This window comes from Canis lupus, chromosome 24, assembly GCF_011100685.1.
Source record: "Canis lupus familiaris isolate Mischka breed German Shepherd chromosome 24, alternate assembly UU_Cfam_GSD_1.0, whole genome shotgun sequence".
NCBI classification, from domain to species: Eukaryota; Metazoa; Chordata; class Mammalia; order Carnivora; family Canidae; genus Canis; species Canis lupus.
The window spans coordinates 11264335-11291073 of record NC_049245.1 but is presented as its reverse complement, the minus strand read 5'-3'; positions in this window follow the sequence as shown (position 1 = coordinate 11291073).

Here is a 26739-nt window from a genome sequence, read left to right as displayed (position 1 = left end):
CCTGTTTACCACTAAAAAAAAAATAATAATAAAAAATAAAAAAATTAAAGAAAAACATTGTGGTTAGGGGTAAGGTACTTAATATTGCAGGGCCCTGCTAATTTCCAGGCATATTTCTCAGCAAAGATAGCTGAGAAAATTGAATAATAAGTGTTAGGCACAAAAAGCAAAGTTGATAGCATGTTAGCATATGTAGGATATGACACATCATAAAGAGTTGTTCAAAATAATCCCTACATCAATGGCTTGAGCATCTAGATAGTGATGACCAAATGATGATTTAGCTCATGGGCTAAATCCTATTTTTATAAATGAATTCTTGCTAAAAACACAACCATGCATATATTGGTTTACATACTGCTTCCAGTTCCTTGATAATATAATGGCAGAGTTGAGTAGTCATAACAGAAATTGTATGGCCTTCAAAGCCTAAAATAACTATTATTTCACCCTTTATGGAAAATGCTTGCCAACTCCTGGTCTAAGTGGACAGATATGTCTTTCCCTTTTGAGGGATCAAATTTGTAGAAAAGAACACACATTTGGTTTTCGACATGTTGAATTTAGGTGCTTCTGAGATATTCAAGTTTTGTAATAGCAAATATATGTTTGGATATTTGAAGTTCAGGGTTTTTTGTTTTTATTTTTATTTTTTTAATGGCTCAATGAGGAATTTAATTATTTCCCATACTCTTTGAAGAGACTTGCTGTTTTGTAACCACGGTAACAAGTTACCATTATAACCCGTTTTAAATCAGCTTAATCAATCAATGATAACATGCTCAGCAGAGAACAGGTTTTTGAAAGCCAGCCAATAAATAACAGTGCCCCTCTTTTGAAATACAGCCAGTTGGCAAGAGCTTCACTCCAGTGAACATACTGGAAAGTCAACTAATTCACAGTTGTCTTACCCAAGCAACCATGCTTCCACAGCTGATGTCAACCTATTCTGTTACCTGTGTACTTCCTAAAAATCCAATTTAAAATGAATAGTCTGCTTTGTTTGGAGAGACTACATCTAAAAATCCGAACTCTTCCTATTTCAGTAATAAATTCAGCTTTGTGTTTCAGTTAATAAATGGTGGTTTCTTCCTTTAACTTAGGCTAAGATTTTTTAAGAATGCAATTAATGATTATTGGAACAAGTAACCCTACAAATTTCATCTTTTTTTTTTTTCCAAGTAGGCTCCATGTCCAATAAGGGGCTTTAACTCATGACGCTAAGATTCAGAGTTGCATACTCTACAAACTGAGCCAGCCCAGGACCTTGCTAGCCTGTGATTTTTTTTAAAAAAATAAAGGTCTTAAATGCATAAATAGATTTGGCCATGGGAGAAGAAATGACTGTTTAGGGAGAAGACAGTATGTGAGGAATCAAGAGAGGCAAGAATGAAGTAATACAAACCCCAACATTTAATAATTATGTAAAGGAGGAGAATATTACCAAAGAGACAATGAAGGATAGGCCATGGAGATAGGAGGAAAACCAAGAATGTATGCTGCCATAAAGCTGAAACCAGAAACTGTTTAAAAAATTAAGTCAGAGTCAAACATCAATGAAAACCTACCTAAGATAGGAACTGAAATCTGTCTACAGGTTTGGTGACAGTAAGGTCATTATGGTTGTTGTGACATCTGCTTATTTATACCAGTGAGAGTGAAATGTGAGTGGAGGTTAGGAGATGAGAACAAAATGTGTAGACAATTCTTTGGTAGATAGATAAAAATGGTTTTATATCATCTCATTTTTAAGATGAAAACACCCTGTCCATGGTTAACATGTGGATGTCAAAAACTTAGTACAGAGGTTAAAGCTATAAGAGAGAAAATATATCAAAAGTATGATTAATACTGAGACAGTAAAAGAAGAAACCAGAGTTGCCTTGAAGGAACTGGGTTTAGAGAAGAACATGGCTACCTTAAACACAAAAAAATATGGCAAAAAGATGGAAAGAATGGATAGAGATTAGACTGTGTTACAGAATGTGCAGTACAGGGCAGCCCGGGTGGCTCAGTGGTTTACTAAAGGGCGTGATCCTAGAGACCCGGGATCAAGTCCGATGTCAGGCTCCCTGCATGGAGTCTGCTTCACCCTCTGCCTGTGTCTGTCTGTCTGTCTCTCTCTCTCTGTGTCTCTCATGAATAAATAAATAAAATCTTCAAAAAAAAAAAAAAAAGAATGTGCAGTATAAAGTTGTAGGAGTACCCATTTAAGTTTCTTCTATCTTTTTAGAGGAGGAAAGTAAAGTTACCTTTTGAATATGAGAAATAAAATTGAAGAGGCTGATTGGAGCCTAGAAAAGTTAGGACATTTTTTTTAAAAGATTTTATTTATTTATTCATGAGACACAGAGAGAGAGAGAGGCCGAGGGAGAAGCAGGCTCCATGCAGGGAGCTTGACGTGGGACTTGATCCCTGGTCTCCAGGATCATGCCCTGGGCTGAAGGCAGCACTAAACCACCGAACCACCCAGGCTTCCCAAGTTAGGACATTTAGAAAAGGAAGAAAGGGAGAGCTAAGAATAGAACATTGATAAAACCGTATTTTAAGGGGAGGCAATAGAAACCAGCAATTTAGACTGAGAATGACTAAAGGGAAAGGAAAAAGGAAAAATCAAGAAAGTAGTTTAATAGAAACCAAAAAATAGGAAAGTTTTACAAAAAGAGTGATTACTAACTGCAGAGGACAAGAAATAAAATTGAAAGTAGTTAGTAGGTTTTAGGAACTAGGATGTCATTGGCTTTTGTCATGGAGAATGGGGCCAGAAATCTAACTATAATAGGTTAAAAGGTGAATTGGGAGATTTCCAGTTAAATATGGTGGGTTGGACATATTTCTTTGTTTCTTAATATATGAGAGAAAAGAACTTACTCTCCACATTATGTTTAGTATAATGAGTAAAGTTAAAAGTTGTCTACCGCAAGAGTAAAAAACAGGATAAGATACAAGAAATGATAGTTCTTGAAAAAATTTTGGAAGATATGAGAAGCACATGGATGAGTCAACAGAAATATGAAAATAGCAACTGCTGCCTCCATGTGTGAAAGAAAAAAAAGTCACTTCAATATTGTTTGTAGCCCCCAAATATTAATAGGTTAAAATCCTAACATCCAATGTGAAGGGATTAGGAGGTAGGGCCTTTGAGAAGTGCTAAGGTCACCAGGGCAGAGCCCTCATGAATGGGACTAGTGCTCTTATATAAGAGACCCCACAGAGTTTTCTAGCCCCTCCCATCAGGTGAGTATACAACAAGAAGTCTGGGACTCAGAAGGACTGTCTTCTTAACCATGTTGGTATCCTGATCTTGGACTTTTAGCCTCCAGAACTGTGAGAAATGAATTCCTGTTATTTATAGGCCACCCAGTCTGTGGTATTTTGTTATGGCAGCTTTAGCAGACTAAGACAAATATGGAACAAAGACAGACTCAGAAATTGGAAACAATAGGTCATAATATGGGCAAAAAGCTATATGTATATATATGTTAAACAGCTAAATCAAGTAAAAGTCATAGTATACTAAGTGATAAGATCTCCAAACCCCCTTGAATGTTTATGGATGGTAAAATATTAGGGCCTAGATATACACGTAAGTTCAAGTTTGATTTGGTTTCCAAAAAGTATTAGATACTGACATCTGAACCTCCTTTTCCAGATGGACAGGTTCCTGCCCAAATAAGCTGACACAAGTCTATCCATTCCACAGTTTCCAAAAAGCTAATGGTTAACTCATTCCTAAATGCAAATGAACAAGAAAAAACTACTGGTCACTTGAGGAAAGCCACTAATACAGCAGAGAGAGGCCAACATAGAGGAAAGAGCGAATAGATTATGTCCAAGAAACAGGAACAGAGATAGGAAAGGAGGCTCAATAGGAACATACTTTTGGAGAGGAGTACTTGAAGAACTAAAGTGTCTGAGAATGGGAACTCAAGTGGGGAGGGTGTGAATTAAGAGAATGTTGTTTTTCACTATTATCAAATGCAGATTATTTGACTTAAATTTTTATGCATATATTAATTTGATAAGAATATGAAATATTCAAATGAATGAATTAGACACAGGATATGTGAACAAAGAATACAAATAGTCTTTTCAAGGATCTTTGCTTAAAAATATAAAAAGGATAGTACTACAGTAGTAAGAAAGGTGCAGGATCATGGAAGGTTTATTTTATTATTTTAAGTAGAATAAATGCAAGTGAGTGCACTTACAGGTCTTGAGAACAATGAGAAAGAGAAAGACCATCAGAACAGATAAAAGAGTAAGATGATGGGACATCATGTGGGAAGGATTTGCAATGCAGGCTGAACTTTGGGATAAGCTATTCTCCCCTCTGAAGTGAAAGAACAGAACACTGATGCTTATAACCGATGGCTTCCATTTTCTCAGTTAAGAATAAACAAGTTCACCTGCAGCAAGTGACATCAATGAAGAGCAAATGAGTAGGTGAGAATGAGAATAGAGCCAACAGCTCAGAATATCCTTGTAACTGAAGGAGGAGAGTTGTGTAAAAGAATTTCACAACCAGAATGAAAGCTCACTGGAAACTGGAGATCATAATTTGTAGTAACAGAGGTCTACATAGCTGAATGACTACCCTACCCTTGGGAAAGGTAAATGGATGGATGGATTGATTCTGACTTGCAAAACCAAGAGAATGTTGAGGGGGCCACAAGTGTTTCACTGGAGAGGTGGGCCACAGAAGAAAGGGGACAGTGGACTAAAAGAAATAAAAGGAGTTAAACAATTAGAAATGTCAGGGCATCTAGAAAATCGGCAAATAGGAAATAAGAAGAGGAGAAAAACATATGAACAATTATAGTCAGAAATGGAATACTGGAGTGTTTGATTTCCCAACACGTGCCCAGGTCCTGAGAATGATCCTAGCAGAGAGTGTGGTTCAAGGAATGGGATAGAGATTGTTGGAGTGTGAGAAGAATTTCTCCACAGAGATCAAGAAGAGATTGGAATGATGACTGATCACTGAGGGACAGAAAGGAAGACAGTAAGCCTGATACCAAAACTTGAGAAACCATGGGGTCAATTAGCTATTGGAGGAGGGGGGAAGTTTGCATAGCACAGAGAAGGGCAGGTACCCAAACATAAAAGCAAATGGATCTATAGGTAACAAAAGGCACCAATAGTTTTCTAAACATTTCTAAATCTTCCTGTATTTTTACTCTGCTGAATGTGGTTACCTGGCCAGATCAAAGAATCCAGTGTCACTCTAAAAGCAAGTTGGATGAAAGTAAGAATTGCTGCCAAAGTAAAGTATCATGGGAAAAATGCTGGAGATACTACAATAGAAGGGAATCCAAGTCAGCCATAAAAAATGTACCTGCCCAAATGCTTAGGGCCAAGACAAAAATCAGGATGGGTCCAATAGAAGGTAATCAGGATATCACGGCCAAATCAAAGGGAATAGTTCCTTTTAATTCCAAATTTTATAGACATGCAAGCTTGGGAAATATGAAAGCTCCTTATTGAATTAGCAGCATACAGTGATATGAATAGCATGACAAAGAAATATGCAGAGGGACAAAAGTATATGGCTAGGAGCCAATTCTGGACAGTGTGGAAGGGACCAGAGCTAAGCCTACACCAGACTGACTAGCCTACTGATGTTGGCAAGATGATCATTTGAGAGTATGACACTGACCCTTGAGGGCTGTTTTGCATTTGCCTATGAACCCAGCATGGACGCCTTTGCAATAGGTGGTCAGGTTATTCACAGAATGTGTTTCCTGCCTTCTCTTCTCTAATATCAAATGTTGAATGTTTTCCAGCTCCTATTGTGTGTCACACCATGAAAACTCCTCTTGTTTATTATTTTCTTCCTCTGTCTTCCTGCTCCTTGTTTTCCCTTCTCTAAAGGGCAGGCTCTTTCTTGGCAATTTTTGTCTTGGAATTTGAAGCCCCTCCCCATTTCCTCTGCCTCTTTACTCCCCATATATGCTTTGATTTAGTAACAAATCTACAGGGAGCCTTGGAACTAAGAGCACTAAAATAATGATTGCTACATTCCTCCTATCTTCCTGAGCCCACAGGCCCTAGACATGAACTGCCTAAGTGTTCACAGAGAGTTATTTTAGGGAGTGGATTTGGGGCCATTGTGAAATTCCAGTGGCTTCACTTCCTCACAACTTTCATATATTCAAGTTTATTTAGACAGGATTGTCTAACGCTGTTCAGCTTAAGGGTCTCTGGAGTTATTATCATAGGTCTACCTCTAATGCCCTGTGTTAGAGTGAGACTCCAAACCTCTGTTCTACAAAATGGGGAGCACAAAAATAACCATCCTTAAAGAGCTGTGGTCAATAATAGCTCATAAACACTGAGATGAAACAGGCAGGATTTGGATGCGGGAATGGGCTGACTGAGGAATACTAAATGAAATGATATAGTGAACAGTCCAAGAATTGAGAACTCAGAGCAGTCTGCCAAAAAATACTAATGTCCGTCATTTATATGACGAGAAACTCAGGGTTTCTCAGAGACATAATTCTGCTTAGGAACATAGTACATCCATAAGCCTCCACCTTCCCTCCATTTGGGATCTTTTTCCCAACCTTTAGGATGGCAATACCTTTTTTATTCCTACTGATGACTTGGACCTCTCCATCTCTAATACTATCCACTCCAGCAACAATCTGCAGTGCTCCCCAATTTTCCCAATTCCCTCTCTCCAAATTTGATCTGGCCTATGTGCAAACCTCCAGGACTCGTATGTCTGCTGGATAGCAGTAGATAGCAAGGGGATTAATGAGGGCTATAATCCTATAAAGTATTTTATTAGGTCTAAGTAGCAATGTCTCAACTCAGTACAAATATGTAGATTCTTATAAATTGCCCTCAAGTGTTCCTAATCCTGAACATTTCAGCAAAGTAACTATCTCACTGTGTAAAGGAGAGATTTTAGATTTGGGGGCTTTCAAGCATACTTAAATGGACATTACTAAAGCAGTTGCTAATTCTACCTACAACCTTGAAGGAGAGCCATCCATTAAAAAGAGAAATCAATATCTAAGGGCAAAGTTTCTACCTTACTTCAAAAGAATATACCAATTACTAAGACAACTTTATCTCCCAAATCCAACCAAGCAAGAGGAACGTCTTTGATCTTGACCCAACTTCTTAATATTTTAGGTAATGCAGATAAAGCCAACTCTCAACAATCTACAGGTGGATTATTTGCAAATCTGGTTTTTACCTTCTAATGTTGACACTGTCATTCTTTTTGTCTACTTAAGCCCTCTAAAAAGCATTACTGTTGCTTCTATTTACTCGTATTTCCTGCATGCAATAATGTTAATTCCTAACACTTGTTTGGCATTTTATGATCTTTGAGACATTTTCACAGGCATTGTCTTATTTGATATAGATTCTAACTAATCTAAAGCTAAAAGGAAAGTATTTGAAGTAACATTTTGTCATAAGATTTTTTTTCTTGGAAAGGTATATGCTAACATGTTGGAAACTGATTAAGAAACAAAACGAAATATATATGACACCATGCTGGTCTTCTGCACAGATCTGTATGGTGCCTGTGACTACTGTAACATCAGATGGGGAAGAGAGGGAAACAAGCATATAGTAATTGACCACCCTCCAGTTCCTCCTAGCAGTGTCCTATTGTTGGGCTTAGATCCTAGAACATCTCCCATTTTCAAAGGCAAGATCAAAGTCACCCCAAAAGGTAGGTTTGGGTCCTTGTATTTATGGCCAACTGACTTTCAATAAAAGTAACAAAGCACATCAGTGGAAATAGGATAGTCTTCTAACAAATGGTGATAGGACAACTGGATGGTCACATACCAAAAGATTAACTTAGGGGATCCCTGGGTGGCGCGGCTATTTGGCGCCTGCCTTTGGCCCAGGGCGCGATCCTGGAGACCCGGGATCGAATCCCACGTCAGGCTCCCTGGTGCATGGAGCCTGCTTCTCCCTCTGCCTGTGTCTCTGCCTCTCTCTCTCTCTCTGTGCGACTATCATAAATAAAAAAAAAAAAAAAAAAAGATTAACTTAGGCCCTTAACTGGCACTATACACAAAAATTATCTCAAAATGGATCAGACACCTGGATAGGAGAGTTAAACCTAAGAAACTTTTAGAGGAAAACACAGGAGAAAAGACCATTGGCTAGATAAAGATTTCTTAGATATGACACTAATAGCAGGAAACATAAAAGAAAAAAAAATGAAATTGGACTTCACCAAAATTCAAAACTTTTGTGCATCAAAAGATACCAATAAGAAAGAGATAAGGCATAGACTGGAAGAAAATATCTACACATCACCTGATTAATAATAACATATTCAAAATATACAAAGAACTCTTTATAGATCAACATATATCAGACAACCCAATCACAGAATGGGGTAAAATGTCTGAATAGACATTTCACCAAAGAAGATACACAAGTGGCTAAAAGAATATGAAGCATATAAAAAAGATGTTCAACACCATTAGTTATTGGTGAAATACAAATTAAAATCATAATAAGATGCCATTTCACATCCACTGGATGGCTACTTTTTTTTTCTTTTAAGTAACAAATGTTGAGGATATAGAAAAACAGGAGCCTTACATGTTACTGATGAGAACATAAAGTGGAACACCCACTTTGGAAAACAGTTTGGCAGCTTCTTATGAAGCTTTAATTTACTACATGGCCCTGCAAATCTGTCCTAGGTATCTCCTCAAGAGAATTAAAAACAGGTCCAGACACACCCAAAAACAGAGTTGGGCTCCAGTGTTCATAACAGTACTATCATAGTAAGGTGGAATCAAACCTATTGTCTGCCAACTGGTGAAGGGACTAAATGAAATGTATAGCCATACAATGGCTATTTAGCAATAAAAAGGGATATAATTCTGGTTAATTCTACAACACAGATAAACTTCAAAAACATTACACAATGTGAAAGAACACAGATGCAAGAAGGCAAAATATGGTACAATTCCATTGAGAAATGGAACAGGCAAATCTATAGAAACAAAAAGTAAATTCATCACTGCCTGGGTCTAGGGTATAGGGAGGGGTTTAGGAGTGGGATGGGGATTCATTAATAAATAGATATGAGGGATCTTATTGGTGGGATAAAAATGCTTTAGGAGTGAATTATGATGACTATTGTATAACTCACTAGATTTACTGAAAATCATACTACAGGTGAATTTTATGGTATAAATTATATCTCAGTAAATTTGTTTAAAAATGCATTAAGAGTTAAAATCAAATCTCTCTTTTTCATCTTGATTTAGCACAGCCATATGCAAAATCCCAAACTCTAGATTATCTAAGGAGATTTGTCACTGCATTTTTCTTTAAAGCATGTTTTCTGACTCCTAATTGAATCTGAATTTGCCCCAGATTCAGTTAATTCACTTCCAACAAAATTATGATGGAAGGAAAACCTCACTCAATAGAAACTTGGAATTAACCCCATTAACCCTTCTCTGCCTTGACTGCTCAATTGATCTCAATTCCCAACTACTGTGGTTTCTGAAACACATCAAGCAAAGAAGATCTATTAACTTGCAGACTTTCTTTAAGCAGAGAGATTTAGATGTTTGCGGTTCAAAGTTTAAGCTCCAAGTTTCAAGGGGCTGAGATATCTTTACTCTAATTTCGGTTTTCTCATGAATCTTGGGGTCATGACATAACTCACCTATCTAGTTTTCCTTAGACTTTTATTTAATGATGCACTCCTCATCTGTAAACTAGAACAGATCCATTCTTCCCTAGGCAGTTATCGATTTATTGCTTAAAGTATAAAAATATGACTAAAAACTGTCAACAGAGGAAATAAATTACATTATATATAACATATTACAATAAATTAGAATATATACATACACTACACAATTTTTAAATGTGGATGTTTTGTGATTAATACAAGGTTATTAAAATGTTATTGAATTCATTTTAGATTTGTGTCTTTTATTTTTTAAGTTAATAGATTTATTTTTGTAAGAGATGATCATATATATACATTCTAATACCCCAAAATTTGGGACCACTGAACTAAATATTTCTAAAGTCACTCTCATCCCTAAATCATGCCTTTTGGCTTCTTTGATAGATAACAAGTTGGACTGAATAAAGGTAATACGACAGTAACAAAATTTTCAATTAAATATAGAGTTAGAAGTATTCTCAGTGAATGTGACATTATGCCAGTTGGGTTTCTAGTTTAAACTGCTTTCATTACTGAACAGATAAGGAAATGTTTATAATACTTAGTTAGGATATCCAGACCAACCAAGTGGCAATCAGCTGATTTGAACTAAAATTTTACCTTGGGGGGATCCCTTGGTGGCTCAGCGATTTAGTGTCTTGCCTTCGGCCCAGGGCATGATCCTGGAGTCCTGGGATCAAGTCCCACATCAGGCTCCCTGCATGGAGCCTGCTTCTCCCTCTGCCTGTGTCTCTGCTTCTCTCTCTCTCTCTCTCATGAATAAACAAATAAAATCTTTAAAAAAATAAAAAATAAAATAAAATTTTACCTTGGAAATAAAGGGAATGTTCTAGTCAGCATGGCAGGCAGATTTCTTCAAAGATCCCCAAACCTTGAGGTACATGCTCTGTATAATCCCACCCCCTTGTACGTGAGCAAAGGTGTGAATATGACAGGATATCACTCTGTAGTTAACTATGTTATATAGAAAGAGTAAAGGGATTTTGTAGATATAATCAAGATCCCTAATTATTTGACTCTAACTTAAGCCTAAGAAAAATCATTCTGGTGAACCTGATCTAACCAGGTAAGTCACTTAAAGGAAGATGCACAGGGGTGCCTGGGTGGCTCAGTTGGTTAAGCATCCAACTCAATTTCCACTCAGATTATGATCTCAGCATTGTGAGATCTGCGCTCAGTAGGGAGTCTGCTTGAGATTTGCTCTCTCCCTCTTCTGCCCTCCCCCTAACTCATGCTCTTTAAAATAAGTAAATAAATCTTTAAAAAAGAAAAGAAGATGTACTTATTAGAAAATGAAGAAGCCAGCAGAAACACTCTCCTGTTGGTTTTGAAGACACAAATGGCCATGTTGTAGAGAGGGCCACCTGGCAGGGAAAAGTGGGAGCCCTCTAGTTGCTGAGGATCTCAATCCTACAACTGTAAGGACTGAATTTAGCCAATAACCTATGAATTTGCAAGAGGACCTTAGATAAGATTGCAGTCCTGACACCCTGATTTTACCCAGGTGAGAATCTGAGCAGAGGACCCAGTTAACCCAGGTCTGGATTCCTCACCTACAGAAACTAAATAATACATTTATGTTATCTTAAGCCACTAAATTAGTGGTAGTTTTTTGGAGAGTGATAGAAATTTACTACACTCCGATCTGGTAGAAAAGAACAAAGCCCAGTGTTCCTGAAGGTAAACCCAGCCCTTTCCACTCCCCTCCAATCCTCTGTCCACTGCTGAGTATTAGAAGTTCTGACTAGAGGGGATCCCTGGGTGGCGCAGCGGTTTGGCGCCTGCCTTTGGCCCAGGGCGCGATCCTGGAGACCCGGGATCGAATCCCACATCAGGCTCCTGGTGCATGGAGCCTGCTTCTCCCTCTGCCTAGGTCTCTGCCTCTCTCTCTCTCTCTGTGTGACTATCATAAATAAATAAAAATTAAATATATATATATATATTTAAAAAAAAAAAAAAGAAGTTCTGACTAGAGCACACCACAGTTTCTTCAGTGACTAATACTGGGGTTGACTGAAAGAGGCCTCAGCTCTCAATGTGGCAGTTCTTGGTGGGGACATCTAGCAGGGAGTTGGGGTGGGGCAATGGTACATGGAAACTAGAAATGAAAAGTATTTCCACCTCCCTGGGCCACAGGCTATCAAAGGGAGTGGCAGGACTCCATGATTGCCTGGAACTTTCCTGAAAAAGTCCCTTTACACAACCACCCTGAGGAACAAATACCCTTTTGCCTTATAGTAGCATAGCTTAAAAGAAGAAATGGGGCTTATCCCTGGAGGAGCTGAGTTCTCCATGCTGACTTGGTGACTTCACTCTAGAAAGAGTAGCAGCTGGCAACTTAGAATAACTAAAAACAAAATTTCTGCTTGACCAGACGTCCCAATTCTATGATAATATCTCTGCCCCCTCAGCCTCACTCCATACTTTGTTTCCTAAAGGAAAAAGGTGATGCTTCTTCCAGTAGCTTTAAAGAAACTCAGCCCATCACAAGCTTGCGACCCCTCACCTAACTCAGACAGACATCCCCTCCTGTCCCTTCCCTGGGTCCCTTAGCTCACAGCTGCACTGGGTAGAGCAGCCTTGCCAGGATGACAGCTAGCATCCTGAAGGACTGATGCAGGATCTTGGCCGCTGGCCCATTTCAGCATAATTATCCCACCTGGGTTTTTGCCCATTATAACGAATTGCTTTGGAGGAAAAGATCAAACAGCAGGGAAAGCCTCATGAGGAAGAACACATCTGTTAAGAACTCCCACCAAAACGGTTATAAAGCATTTTTGTTTACTAAATCTTTCAAGTCTGAAACTAGTTCAAGGGCAACTTAGCTGCCTTGTTTTAATAAAGAGAGAGAATGGGAGAGTGAAAGGAAGAGAGACAGACTGGAAAACAGACCTAATAAGCCACCAAAACCAATTGAAAAATAATACACACACACACTCTCCCAAAAAGCCATAAGGAATTACAGGCACTTTCATGCAGCAGAAACGTGTAAAACATGTTTATAAATATGATAGATATTCATCTTTAAGACTGCCTTATACAGGGACACCTGGGTGGCTCAGCAATTGAGCCTGCCTTCGGCTCAGGTCTTGATCCTGGGGTCCTGGGATCGAGTCCTGCATCAGGCTCCCCACAGGGAACCTGCTTCTCCCTCTGCCTATGTCTCTGCCTCTCTCATGAATAAATAAATAAAATCTTTTTTAAAAAAGACTGCCTTATACATTTAAGATCTGCATATAAGACAAAAAGTTTTCAATAATACATAGAAGTGCTTTGTGCACATGTGATCCCAATTTAAGATTGTTTGTAAAAATTTTAATTCTTGGCTCTAGTACCTGATTACAAGAGATTCAAATTAACAGGTTAAAAATTTGTTTTTGGTGTATGTCCTTGGAATTCACTCTGCCCTCCAGCAAACACTGTAAGTTTCAGCAATTATATATGTACTATCCATTGTGATGCTATAAAATCAAATCTGTTAGAAAAATGAGGGGAGAAAAGCCTGTAATATCACAAAGTTTTTGTTTCACAGATTGGGCTTTTACTTTTTTATACATCACCATATATTAATGCTGAATTTTATTCCTCTAAATGATTATAACACAGTATGAGAGTTGTCAATTTAGTGGCTAACCTGCAGCACAAATACTACCATGAACATATTGGCTAAAATTGTGAAGTCATACTGGAATTTGTAGGATGTAGAGTAACTACTCCATAAACCTATAACCAAGATGACAGGGTCCTAAACATGTTGTCCAGAAGCCACAACTGTGCTTTCTTTTCTTCTCCTCTCCATTCTCCTACCCCTTCCCTCTCTACGCATTAAAAAAAAAAAAAAAAAAAAAAGGACAAATAGTTGTTGAGATTCCTGCAAAAGCCCAGGAAACTGGACAAAGAATAATAGGCTGGGGCAAGATTGGGGAGGGGGTCTGCACTACAGAGTTGCAAATAGGTCTTTTTTTTTTCTTGGGTTTGCATAAAAAGTCCTCTGAATGAGCTTGCTGTGCCCTGTCTCTTACCTTTCTCACAGACTGCTAATATAAGCAGGAAAAGTACACACAGAAGGTTTTAGAAAGAGAGGGGAAGACTCTGGGAAATATACCAAAAATTAGTGCATCTCCATTTGGAAGATTATAGTGAACTCCTGGTTGTCTGCACCAGTGCTAGAGGCAAAAAGCAGATCCAAGTCACAGAGAAAGCTTCCTTATAGCCACAAGTATGGAGACCAGCTGCCTTAACAAAGACTTTCCTCTCCCTTTTAGCTGTTGACTGCTGCATCAACTGTTCTCTCCCCAGCAGTCACAGACCAAATTTCCATCAGGAGCAAGGGCCTGGGGGTGGCTTCTCCACACAGCAGAGGAGAAAGGAGGAGGACAGGGGAAGGAAAGGCATGCTTAGCATTTCTTGGGGCCAGAGTGCCTGCATCTCATTAGGAAGTCCTGCCCCAACACCCACCCCAGGGGCGCACGAAAATGTGGACCTAGCCTCATTTGTGTTTTAGTTCTTGAGCAGGACTGAGCCAGCGGGTGGTGATCAGTGTTATCTGGAAATCGCCTGGGGCAGAACTATAGGGGGAAACCTCCCCAATCACACACTTTGGAAACTTCCCTTTCCCCAAACCCTAGACCTTCCCACCCACTTCTACCCTTTGGTCTGATTATTCTCAGCCTGCTCTTTAGGATTCAAAAACCTCAAAAGTTGATCTACTAGGCTATACTTTTACCTTCAAAAATTCTAGAGGCAAGTGATTTTTAACCAAAAGGAATAACTCTCTAAGGATCCAAGTTAGACACTGTGGTATCTTGTGGAAGGAGAAACCCTTATGATCGGGGAAAATAAGCCAACCTGTAGTTACTAAGCCAACTCCAAAATTCATACAACTCTTCCTTAGCATTTTAATATTTATTTTTCTTTTTTAATACTCAGAGGATTGTTAGGATATAGACCTATAGGATACCAGAATGCCTTTATTCTACAAAGAGTAAACTGAGGCTGGAAACAAATATTCAAAACTTAAACTGTGTATGTACATGTTTGTCTCTATTTATTTATTTATTTATTTATTTATTTATTTATTTATTTATTTATGAGAGACACAGAGAGAGAGGCAGAGACATAGGCAGAGGGAGAAGCAGGCTCCATGCAGGGAGCCCAATGTGGGACTCAATCCCGGGACTCCGGGATCATGCCCTGAGCTAAAGGCAGACGCTCAACTGCTGAACTACCCAGGTGTCCTCTGATTGTCTCTAATAGAAAGCACAAAGCCATTAAAATTTGGGGTGAGGGGCAGCCCGGGTGGCTCAGTGGTTTAGCGCCGCCTTCGGCCGGGGTGTGATCCTGGGGCCCTGGATCAAGTCCCACATCAGGCTCCCTGCATGGAGCCTGCTTCTCCCTCTGCCTGTGTCTGCCTCTCTCTATCTCTCTATCTCTCATGAATAAATAAATACAATATTTAAAAAATAATAATAAAATAAATAAAATTTGGGGTGAAATTATAGAGAAATTCAGGAAAAAAATATAACATCACTCTTAAGTATGTCTACTAAATAAAAACAGACTTTTCTTCCAGTTTGTTTCCATGAAATTATTGTTAAATTTAGGTGTTTCTGCATTCATACTGTTTGCAAATGCTGTCTGTATCCTTACATTTTTATTTTTTTATCCTTACATATTTAAATGAAGGATATAAGCATTCATGTTACTTATTCTAACAGAACATTTTCATGAATAAACATGACTTCATTTGCTAAATAATTTCCTTTTTAACTTTTAGATGGTTCCCAGTGTCACACTAACAAAACTAGTACTGTGTTCAAACGTCTGTAGAGTACTACCCCTTATCCATAGTTTCACTTTCCATGGTTGCTGTTACCTGAAGTCAGCCACAGTCTAGAAGCAGACGCTTCTCCTTCTGATGTATTGTCAGACGGTAACAGGAGCCTGACACTACATCACAGTGCCTACGTCATTCACCTCATTTCATCTCATCATGTAGGCATTTTATCATCTCACATCATCAAAAGGTCTGGAAGGGTGAGTTCAGTTCAATATTTTGAGAAAGACACAAAGACCACAATCACATACCTTTTATTACAGTATGTTGTTATAATTATTCTATTTTATTAGTTATTATTAACATCCTACTATGACCAATTTATAAATTAAACTTTATCATAAGCATGTACACATAGGAAAAACACATATAGGATTCAGTACCATCCATGTTTTCAGGCATCCACTGAGGGTCTTAGAATACATCTTTCATGGACAAGAGGGGACTACTGTGTGTTATTTTTTGCCTTAAAAAAAAAAAACTGGCTGAACTCAACCAATGCTCTGGAGAATATTTTTAGATTGAGGTTTTAAAAAGATATTTGGACATTATTTTTAAAGGAATTCCTTTGAAACTGTTTCATCCATTTACTTGATTTTTCTTCTTCACCCTTATGCAGGCATAGCTACAGTCTTTACATTTCCACAAATAAACAGGTATTAAAGGTATACTGTTCTATAGTTGACTTGAAAATCTGCACAGGATATTCAATGAAGACCTCAAATGAATAAAATTATGAAGTATAATAACTGGATTTTTTTTATTTAAAAATTGTTCCTAGTGGCACCTGGGTGGCTCAGTCAAGCATCAGCCTTCAGCGCAGTTCATGATTCCTGAGTCCTGGAACTGAGCCTCACATTGGGCTCTCTGCTCAGCAGGGAATTTGCTTTTCCCTTTCCCTCGGCCTCTCCCTGTACTTGTGCCCTCCTGTGCATGCTCACGCTCTCTCTTGCTCACACTCTCACTTGCTCGCTTGCTCAAGATTTTTTAAATCTTAAAAAAGTAAAAATGAAAATACAAAATTGTTTCTATGTTGTTTTGTTTTTCAATAACTGCTTACTAGATGAGCATAACTAGCCAGATAGCTAGAAGGATTTTCTATGGGGACACAAAGACTACATTTAGGTAGAGAACTAACAGCACGCTTCATAGTAGAGCCAAAACTTAGACTACAGCCATGCCTAGAATCTGTGACACAAAAAAAAGGAGTATTTTTTACATATGCCTATACACACACACTTCCTCTGTTTCTTGTCTCTGGCCTTCCAACTTGACCTTGCCTACTTAGACATATGAGTATCCTCTGTCTTGTGGTGTCATGATTCTGAAGCAATACTTCAAAAAATAACACTTAGAGAACAGCTAAGGATCTTCCCTTCTAACGTTATTTTTTAAAGTGAGGAAATATTTAGTAAGCATGTAAACAACTCTTATTTTCTGTCACTGGCATAATGTGTAAACTTCCTCAATATTGACATTGACCTTCACAGAAAACTATATGCTTGGCTTATTTATTTTTTTGTGTTCCTCTTAGCTCTTCTTTTTGCCCCAAGGATAACTGTGTGTCCCGGCATTACAATACATTGTGCACAAAGAAGCCTTATGTCCAGAAAGAAATGAAACATTCCAATGGTTTTTCTTACCAAGTCCAGACACACAGTGACCCCTTGGCATCTCATCTGCAGGCACATAGTTGAAGATGGTGGACAGATAATCTGAAGCAAAATTCAGTCCTGGAATTCATGTTGCTCTGTGACTTTCTGTGTTTAAATCTGGAAGGAATTAAACACTTAGAACATTTATGATCTGTAAACATATCCTCTAGAGGTTGTACCCACAGTTTTTGAACAAAAATTCTACGTGAGAGTAAGACACAAAGAACACATGTTGGAAAACAGTATCTCTGAGTACTCCAGAAATGAACATTTACATTGAGCTACCTATATTTGGGCAATTATCCAAAATACTAGGCTATTCACTCCTCCCTGCTTCTAGCCTGCCCTTCCCAAAAAAGCATGAAAGCAAACATTTCTGAGGACCTAGTTTGAGTTGGTTTTTTTCTTTAGTTATATTCATGAACTTACATACAAGCCTGCCTTCACTGAAAGGAAAGGGAAAACAAAACAAGTAACAAAAAGTAATTAGAGAGAGGAGAGTGAGGTCTCCAAAAACTACTGCTAAAAATCTAGTTTACCTAAGTTCAAATGTGATCAACTGTTGCCATCTGCTGGCTGAATTTTTGAATTTTTCCAAAGAACAGGCACATGTGCCATGATCAGGAAAACATTTTGACCTGCTGTGTGTGTGTGTACACACATGCAGCAGACAGGCACTAAATTTTCCGTATTCTAATTTAGTATATTTTTAAGCACTTATGGGCATTCAAGCTCCATGGTCTATAATTTAGTAGAGGATTCATACAAGAGTGACTGTCACAAATACCCACCATTTGCTTCAACGTGGATGGAACTGGAGGGTATTATGCTGAGTGAAGTAAGTCAGTCGGAGAAGGACAAACATTATATGTTCTCATTCATTTGGGGAATATAAATAATAGTGAAAGGGAATAGAAGGGAAGGGAGAAGAAATGGGTAGAAAATATCAGAAAGGGAGACAGAACATGAAGACTCCTAACTCTGGGAAACGAACTAGGGGTGGTGGAAGGGGAGGAGGGCGGGGGGTGGGGGTGAATGGGTGATGGGCACTGAGGTGGGCACTTGACGGGATGAGCACTGGGTGTTATTCTGTATGTTGGCAAATTGAACACCAATAAAAAATAAATTTATTATTAAAAAAAAGTTTTCAAAACCAAAAAAAAAAAAAAGAATGACTGTCACAAATAAGACAGAGACTGGAACAAATAAGTACATCAATTAAGGAGAACTTCTGTTAAAAAGATAGGGCACAGGCAGTGGTTCACTGAAAGTGGCCTTCTCTGAGGCCTTTGTTTCACCACCTTAATGGGACCACGGATGCAGCCCAGGAAGGTACCTGTCTCCCTCTCAACTTCACTTTTCAGAGTGTCCAGCACTCCCTGATGGTTTTGTAGTCAACACAGGAGAGATTTTAACCAATCATACCAAAGCTTTTCTGCATGATTTTTCTCCCTGACCACTCAGAATATGATTGCCCTGTAAAATTTCATTTAGCAGTCTATTTGCTTTGTGTCGTTCTGATGTTCATTAAAAATATATTTGACTTTCCTCCACTGTCAGAGTGTACTTTATAGGGAAAAAAGGTGACTCTTTTTCTTCTGATGCTTCTACATAAATGGTGAAAGAAGACTCCACAAACTAGTGCCTCTCATACACAAGGAAAGGCCCATGTCTCAAGAAAAACTTGTATGTGTACATCTGTGCTACTGGGCTCTGTGAGACAACTGTCTTTCTGTTCTATAGCATTGCATACACTAATAATTCAAAGTCGCTTCCCAAGGTTATAAAAATGTTTTTGGAAAGACCAACTCACCTATATTTACTTTTATTTCCCTACACGCCACAATTCCTTCTCTTTGAATTCATTTACATTTTCTATTTTTTTCCCTTTCTTTCATGTTTATGTTTGGTGATTGTTGCAGGCTGCATTCTCTGGAATCAGATGCCAAAACAGAGTTTGGAGCAGAAGATCTTTATTTGTGATTAACACCTGTGGAACGCTGAGGGAACACTGAACTGTGAGGAAGACCCAAGGAAGCTGTGTCAACTCAATTGGAATCTCTAAACTACTGTCCACCGGATTTGTGCCCAATGCGTGAACACAGCCAGGCCTTCATGTCCCTGCCTCACTCAGTCTCAGGCTGTGGAGCTACACCAGAAGTCATAAACTTAGTGAGGCAGATCCTGAAGTAGCTAGATACTGTAGCTTCATTAGGCTACCCTGCAATGGGCAGCAATCCCTTTGTAATGGGGGACTTGAGTGTCTGTACCTCGCACACAGGCCTGTTTCTTCCCTATAGTCCTTGTCATATAAGCTGTGCTTCTTCATGGAACCAGGGGCTTACCAATCTACTGATACATGGGCTCATTCTCTTCAGAAAATTTCCTAAAGTACAACAAAAGAAAAAAAATAAATAACAGAAACTAAGAGCCGGTCTCTTGAAAAGATCAAAAAAGTGGCAAACCCTCAGCTAGATGAAGAAAAAAAGACTCAAATGACTAAAATCAGAAGTTAAGGGAAAACATTATAACCAATATAATATTTTTTTTTTTTACTAAAATACAAAGCTGCTGTCCAGTGTCCATAATCTTTGTGTGAATTTGATCCTCTAAGGAACTGACCAGAAAAGGAAGCATGGCAAATTAAGAGTCCTACTTCTCCATTTCTTCAGGAAAATTTCAGAAGGGCTTTCAAAGGCTGCTTAAGTTCCTTAGCACCTCCTAAGAAGTGAAAAGAGAAGGGGCCATAGGACACAGTTATCCTTCAGAAAGGGGAAGGCAAGCATTTTCCCCTCACCACCATAAGCTAATTCCTTGATTCTATATATTTATCAGTTTGGATCTTCTGAGAAGAATATGCTTACGGAGAAACAGATGTGCAAAAGGTTTCTTGGGGGAAATTTCCTATAAAGAATAAAAAGGAGAGGGAACAGCAGTAGGGAGGGAAAGCCTTTGGCTCACAATGTGAGTTTGGTTAACTATGAAAAAAGGTGAGGTAGAAGGTGTGAGCACTGAGAGCCTTGGCTGGGCAAATGGGCAGCCCTGGAGAAAAGATTTTCTGTTACAGGAGTTCTGCTTTGGGCAGGGATGACCTGGCTCTGTTTCCTCACTATACAAAGTAACAAAGTAGGGATATCCAGGAGATCCTATCTCTGTATGAATGAGGCTATGGATTCAAAAGGTGCAAGCAGCTGGAGGCTGTCCCTAATACACTGCTCATGGAAGGTTCTCTGTTGAAGAGAGATCTAAACAGTACACCCCCTTAACTGACGTACATGCTTATCTTGCCACACTGAATTCTCAAGAATGGATTCAGAGTGAACTTAAAAAGACACATAAGTAGGTTAATTCCCTCCATTTCTCTTCCATAGCTACTTTATTCCTGATCCTAAAGGAGGGGCTCCAAGCAAACCGCCCCCCAAAATTGATAGCTGATTCCACTAAAACTTAAATCAAGAGACCAATCAAGAAATAACATCTTAACCACTGGAAATATGTAAAATTTTTAACTGTTGTGTGATTCACATGTAAGCTCAATTCCACAATAGTTAATGAATCTGAATTCCCACCATGGGTTAAATCCTCTACTGGTTCAGCAGAATCAAGTTAAATCAGGCAAAATCTCTAAAGGATCACAGGGTGTCACTTTCTGGGAAACTGAATAATATTTTAGCGCTAATTTTTGTGCTTCCATTCATTCCTACCTATCTTCTCATGTAGTTTAATTTTTATAAAAGCAGAATCCTTCAATTAAACTGAAACAATGCATAAAATCTTGAATGAAAGCAATCCCCTTAATTCTCTTCTTAAGGAGACCACTTCTAGCTTCTTTTCTGAGATGATTATTTCTATACATTTCTGTTGTATGTTTATGGTGCTCACTCAAATATACAAATACTATGTTTCTACTAATGTCTGTTGAACTATCAATTAGACCTTCCCTTTTAACTTTTTGCTTTGTTGAATTATAATCCTGTAAATAAAGCAAAGCCGAATTTACTAAAAACTAGTTCAACAAGAACGAACTCCATCTTGACAGAGTTTTAGCAGTGTCTCAGAGGGCAAGGTCAGAATATATCCTATTTATAGGCTCTCGAGTTCTACACCTGAATATAAGCTGAGATTGGACATTGATTGTTAAATATAATGAGGTGAAGGTCTTAAAATGAGTCTGGATAAGAAAATGTTTGACAAGTGACATGTTTTCCCAAATGAGGTGTTATCTCAGAAATATTGATCTGCTGGAATTTCCTGAAGGCAATAGTCGTTTATTGATGAATAATCTTATCTTTCTCAGGCAAAGTTTTTCTGGTACAAACAACTAAATCATATTGACACAGGTTGTCTCAGCTATTTGTCCTAATAGCTGGGTAATAGTGATGCAGGTGTTCTCAGCTACATGAGACATAGCCCACTATTTCCCACTGCTGTCCTCCTTTTCCACTCCTTCAACAGTTATCACTCTTCTTAATGTTCCTTGTGGTTATTTTGGAAAATTTAAGTAACTTTATTAACTCTCCTTTTCTTATTCTATCAAATTTAGCCTTTGACTCTCACTTTGTGCAATGAGTTATTAAGTCTGTTACTTTCCCTATATTTCTTTCCCCTTCTTTTCTATTTCTGCATGTGCCCCAAGGTTTAAAACATTTGCATTATGTTTTTAAGCGTAATGAGTCAACAACTTGAAAATAACAAGGTGTATTTATATAAATATATGAAAAATAATTTGTACAATCATTCATATGTGCAGGGCAAAATTTAAGTTCTTTATGTAAATTAACTGATGTCAACCTAATGGTAAACATTATTATTTGATTTTACAAATAAGAAAACTGGGACACAGAAAGGTGCGGTATCTTGCCCAAAGTGATTTGATTACTCTTCTCAAATGTTACCATAAATACCTACCCTAAAACAGACACTCCGACTCTGCCATGCCTCTTCATTAGTATACATCTTTCCCTAAATCTCGGAAGTTGTTCTGTTTACCGATTCCTCTCCCAGACCTTCACTTGGCCAATTCCTACTAATTATGCAGACCTCAGCTAGTATCAGTTCCTCAGACAGGCCTTCTCTAACCACCTTTTAGGTCTGGCTTTTCTCTCTCATGGCATCTATCCTTTTCTTTCTTAGAAGCAGGCACAATTTGTAAATGCATAATCCTTTCTGTATGTATTAGTATAATGCTTCTCTTTCCTTCTCCACAGTAAGATGCATCTTAGGATGGCCTAGGGTAGTGCTTGGCAGGAGATCATTTTTCTGTATGTAATGGACTACAGAGGTTGATAACTATAATTTTATTTTCAAGTTAAATTCAAGGTTATTAACATGGAAATTTTATTGGTTATTCAGAGTTAGAATAGTGGGATGAATTTAGATTAAATCTCAGACCTGTAATAGAAATTAATTTTAACATATCCACAATATTCATTTGCTATCCTGAAATTTGATTCATGTAAGTACAATGAATGAAAGATGAATAACCCTCCAAGCCAAGGAAGAGAGAAATAATAAAAACCTGTAGAGTTCTCAGCACTTTGTAATGCTTTCACAACGCACAAGCATTATGCCATTTATTCCTCCGAAGGGACACTGTAATGTCATCAACCAACCTACTCAAGGTTACACAACTACAAAAGACAGCCCCACTACTTACACAAAACTCCCCACCTTCTCCCCTTTTGCCAAATTCTGAAGCAGCAATTCCCCTGAGGGCTGTTTTGCCTTTAACAATGGGATTGTTTTCATGTTATTATCAGTCATTTTGTTTGGTCAGCCACATTCAAAACACTTGTGTTTCAGCAGCAGTAACTTTGATCTCTTAGGTCAGGTATTTGATAAAAGACAAATTATTTAAACAACATAGCATTTAGTGGAAAGCAAGATTCCTTTCAGGGGATTTAGCCAATTTCCAGAAGCAGCTTTACGGAAGAGGAAGTAGAATTCAGCCTTGATGTTGTAGTAGGTCGCTTAGGTGAGGGAGATGTTAAGTTTCAAACTCTGCTTCATGATGCACTTTCACGGAAGAGTAGCACTTGTATATACTTTTGGGAAACTACCACTGATAATTACAGTCCATTTATATTCATAGAACATTCATTCATTCATTTATGGACTCACTGATGGCATTCTGAAAAGCTGTGGAGAAAGGACTTTTTAAACTTAAGTGATTCAAACTCTTTGACATCTTTGTATTTATTACCATGGTGCCTATGACAGTGTTAGGTAACCGAGGTTTTTCCTTCAACACTTGGCTGATTTTGAACTTGGGCTGTAAGGACTGATTGTAATAAAGTTTGGAATACTGCCTGTTTTGGGTCACATTTCCTAGAGGCAGAATCTGAGGTGGGAATTTGAGTGTAAGTAATTTCTTGAGGCAGAATTCTCAAGAGTAATGGAGTGAGGGGAGCAGACAGGACAGAGGAAGGACTTGAACAAGGGTGTGGTCTTAGGTAGAAAGCATTAGCTGATACCAGAGGCAGGCCCTGAACTGTACTGCACCACAGGGTTGGTCTCACCTGAGGCACAGGTACTGATCTGTTCTACCTCCTTGTGATGCAGTCTATAGATGCAGGTTACTGGGGAAAAGAGGAGAGCTATAAGCCTTTAACAGCCAATACTTTATTTTCAATCTTTTCAGGAACCACCATAGTGTTTACCACATTGACTGCACCAAATTACATTCCCAAACAACAGTACACAAAAGTTCTCTGTTCTCCACATCCTCATTAACATCCACTCTCTCTGCTCTTTTTAATAACAGCTATTCTAACAAGTGGAAAGGATATTTCATTGTGGTTTTGATTTGCATTTCCCTGATGATTAGTGATGCAAAGCACCTTTTCATGTACCTGTTGGCCATCTGTATATCTTCTTTGGAAAACTGCCTCCTCAGGTTCTTTGCCCATTTTTTTAATTAGAAAGGAAAGAAAAACAGGGTATCAAAGAGTTATCCTTTATTTATAGCAGTATTATTCACAATATCCAAGACATAGAAACAACCTAAGTGTCCATCAGCAGACGAATGGATAAAGATGTGGTGTGTATGTATACACACATATATGTATGTAAATATGTGTTTATATGCATGCATATACATACATATATATGTGTGTATACACACACACATACACACAAACGGAATATTATTCAGCCATGAGAAGGAACAAAATCCCGCCATCTGTGATAACATGGATGGTCCATGAGGCATTATGCTAACTGAAATTACTTAGAGAAATACAAATACTATATCATCTCATTTATATGTGGAATCTTGAAAAGCAAAACTCACTGAAATAGAGAATGTAGAATGGTGGATACCAGTGGCTTGTGGCGGGGCCACGGCAGGGGAAGGGGGGGGGTGGATAGTGGAGAGTGAAACAAATGGAGGAGCTGTTGGTCAAAGAGTACAAACTTCCAGTTAGAAAATGCTAAAGCCTGGATATCTAATGTACAGCACTGTGATAATAGATAATAATACTGTATCATATACTTGAAAGTTGCTAAGAGTGGATCTCAAATAGTCTCACCACAGAAAAGACACAGTAACCATGTTATATGATGGAGGTATAAGCTAACACTATGGTGGTAATCATATTGGAATACAGAAATATATTAAATCAACATGTTGTACACCTTAAAATTATACAATGTTGTATGTCTGTTTTATCTCAAAGTTAAGTAAGTTAAAGTTAAGTATTCTAAGCTCCCAGGGCCCCATTACAGAGTCCAGTAAATAAGATAGGATCTGGATTGTACACCAACATAATCTATCACAATGGCCATCTATGTGCAGGGACTAATCCTTCAAGATGGGAAAAGTCCCCTTTCTGAAACATCGACCACCATCTTTGTAGTGACCCAATACTATAATATAAATCTGGTTAAGTATAAGATAAATTTAGGATAGTTTTTCATTCACGTTTGAGTGACAATTAGTCATACATGTGTCAATGCATGTTATACAAATTGCCCCCATAAAATTAATTTTTAAAAGTTCAGACTGGCACATCCACATCCCCTTCCCATCTCACTCACTCACCACACAGGCTTTTTACTGCACTTAAATGGATTGCTGTACATCAAGAAGAGTTTGGGAGTTCTAGAGAAATATAAGAGTATACGTAATTACAGGAAGTGCAGGAAGGAAATGACACAATTCAAGACCTTCCAGTCATTCCCAATCGCTAGAGCACAGAATTTATTTGGGGAAATGATGGGAGATTAGGTTAGGAAATGAAGGCAGAGCCTAGAGCACAAAAGGCTTTGAATAATATAAAAATAGTTTGATCATTATCTTAAAGACAATGGGTCTAATAGTTTCCTGGGGCTGCTATACCAAATTACCACAAACTGGGTGACTTAAAATAATAATTTATTTTTTCATAGTTATAGAGTCTGAAAGTCTGAAATCAAGGTGTGGACAGGGCCATGCTTTCTCTGGAAGCTCTAGGAGAGAACGTATCCCTTGCCTATTCCAGCTTTTAGTAACTGTTGGCAACACTTGGCTGTGGCCTCACCTCTCTCTGCTCTGCTTCAGATTATTGCACTCCTCTGAGTGTCTCCCTCTGACTTTCTCTTATAAACACACTTGTGGTGGCATTTATGATCCACCTGGATAATATGGAATAATATCCTCATCTCATGATCTTTAATTTAGTTACATTTACAAAGATTCTTTTTCCAAATAAGGTAACATCACAGTTTCCAGAGAGTAGGATGTCACATACCTTGGGAACCATTATCAGCCTTCCACAAAGGAATGCATGGAATCATCTAAACCAGAGTATCAGCATGATCAAATTTATGCTTAGAGAAAAATAAGAACTCTACAGCATTATTAATACCAATTAGATGGAGTTAATACTGGAGGTGGGAGGCCTTACAGAAGACTTGGCCAATAGTTCACATAGTTAATGGTGAGAATGTATATAAAGGCATAGGGTGGCACAGGAAGAAGAGAAGTGGCCAAAGATACTTAAGCAGAATATATGGATGTATGAGAGAGAACTGGAGAGTATTCCAAGAATTTTGGACTGAACAACTGCATGGATAGTTCTCCATTCACTGAAGCAGGTCATATATGGAGGAGGAAGCTTGGTTAAAGGGATTGTAGGTTCAGTTCTGACAAAGGTACAGAAGGAGGAATACAGGGAAGAGGTGCACAATCCAATATGATAGTTAACAGATCTCTCCAGAAGATGGCTCTCATACCTTTTCTCTGTTTCCAATTTCCACCTTGTTGGAAAAATAATTACAAGTTTACAATGACATAACATACTGACAAATGATTCAAATACATTTGACAAATCCATGTCCTATAATGTAGAAATTATTTCCTGTCCTGCCTACCTGGAGGATCAGGACATCAGAATTCTACATTAAATAATCAGGGAGGGAGGCATATTGTAGGGGATGGTGTACAGCTGCACTGATCTTCAGCAATCTGTTCATGATTTCTCAGTGTGCTGAAGTGAGGTGTGAGTATAAGTAGATGGAGTTGTCAGTAGATACCCAAGTGTTGTGTACCTGCCAGTGTCAGTCATCTA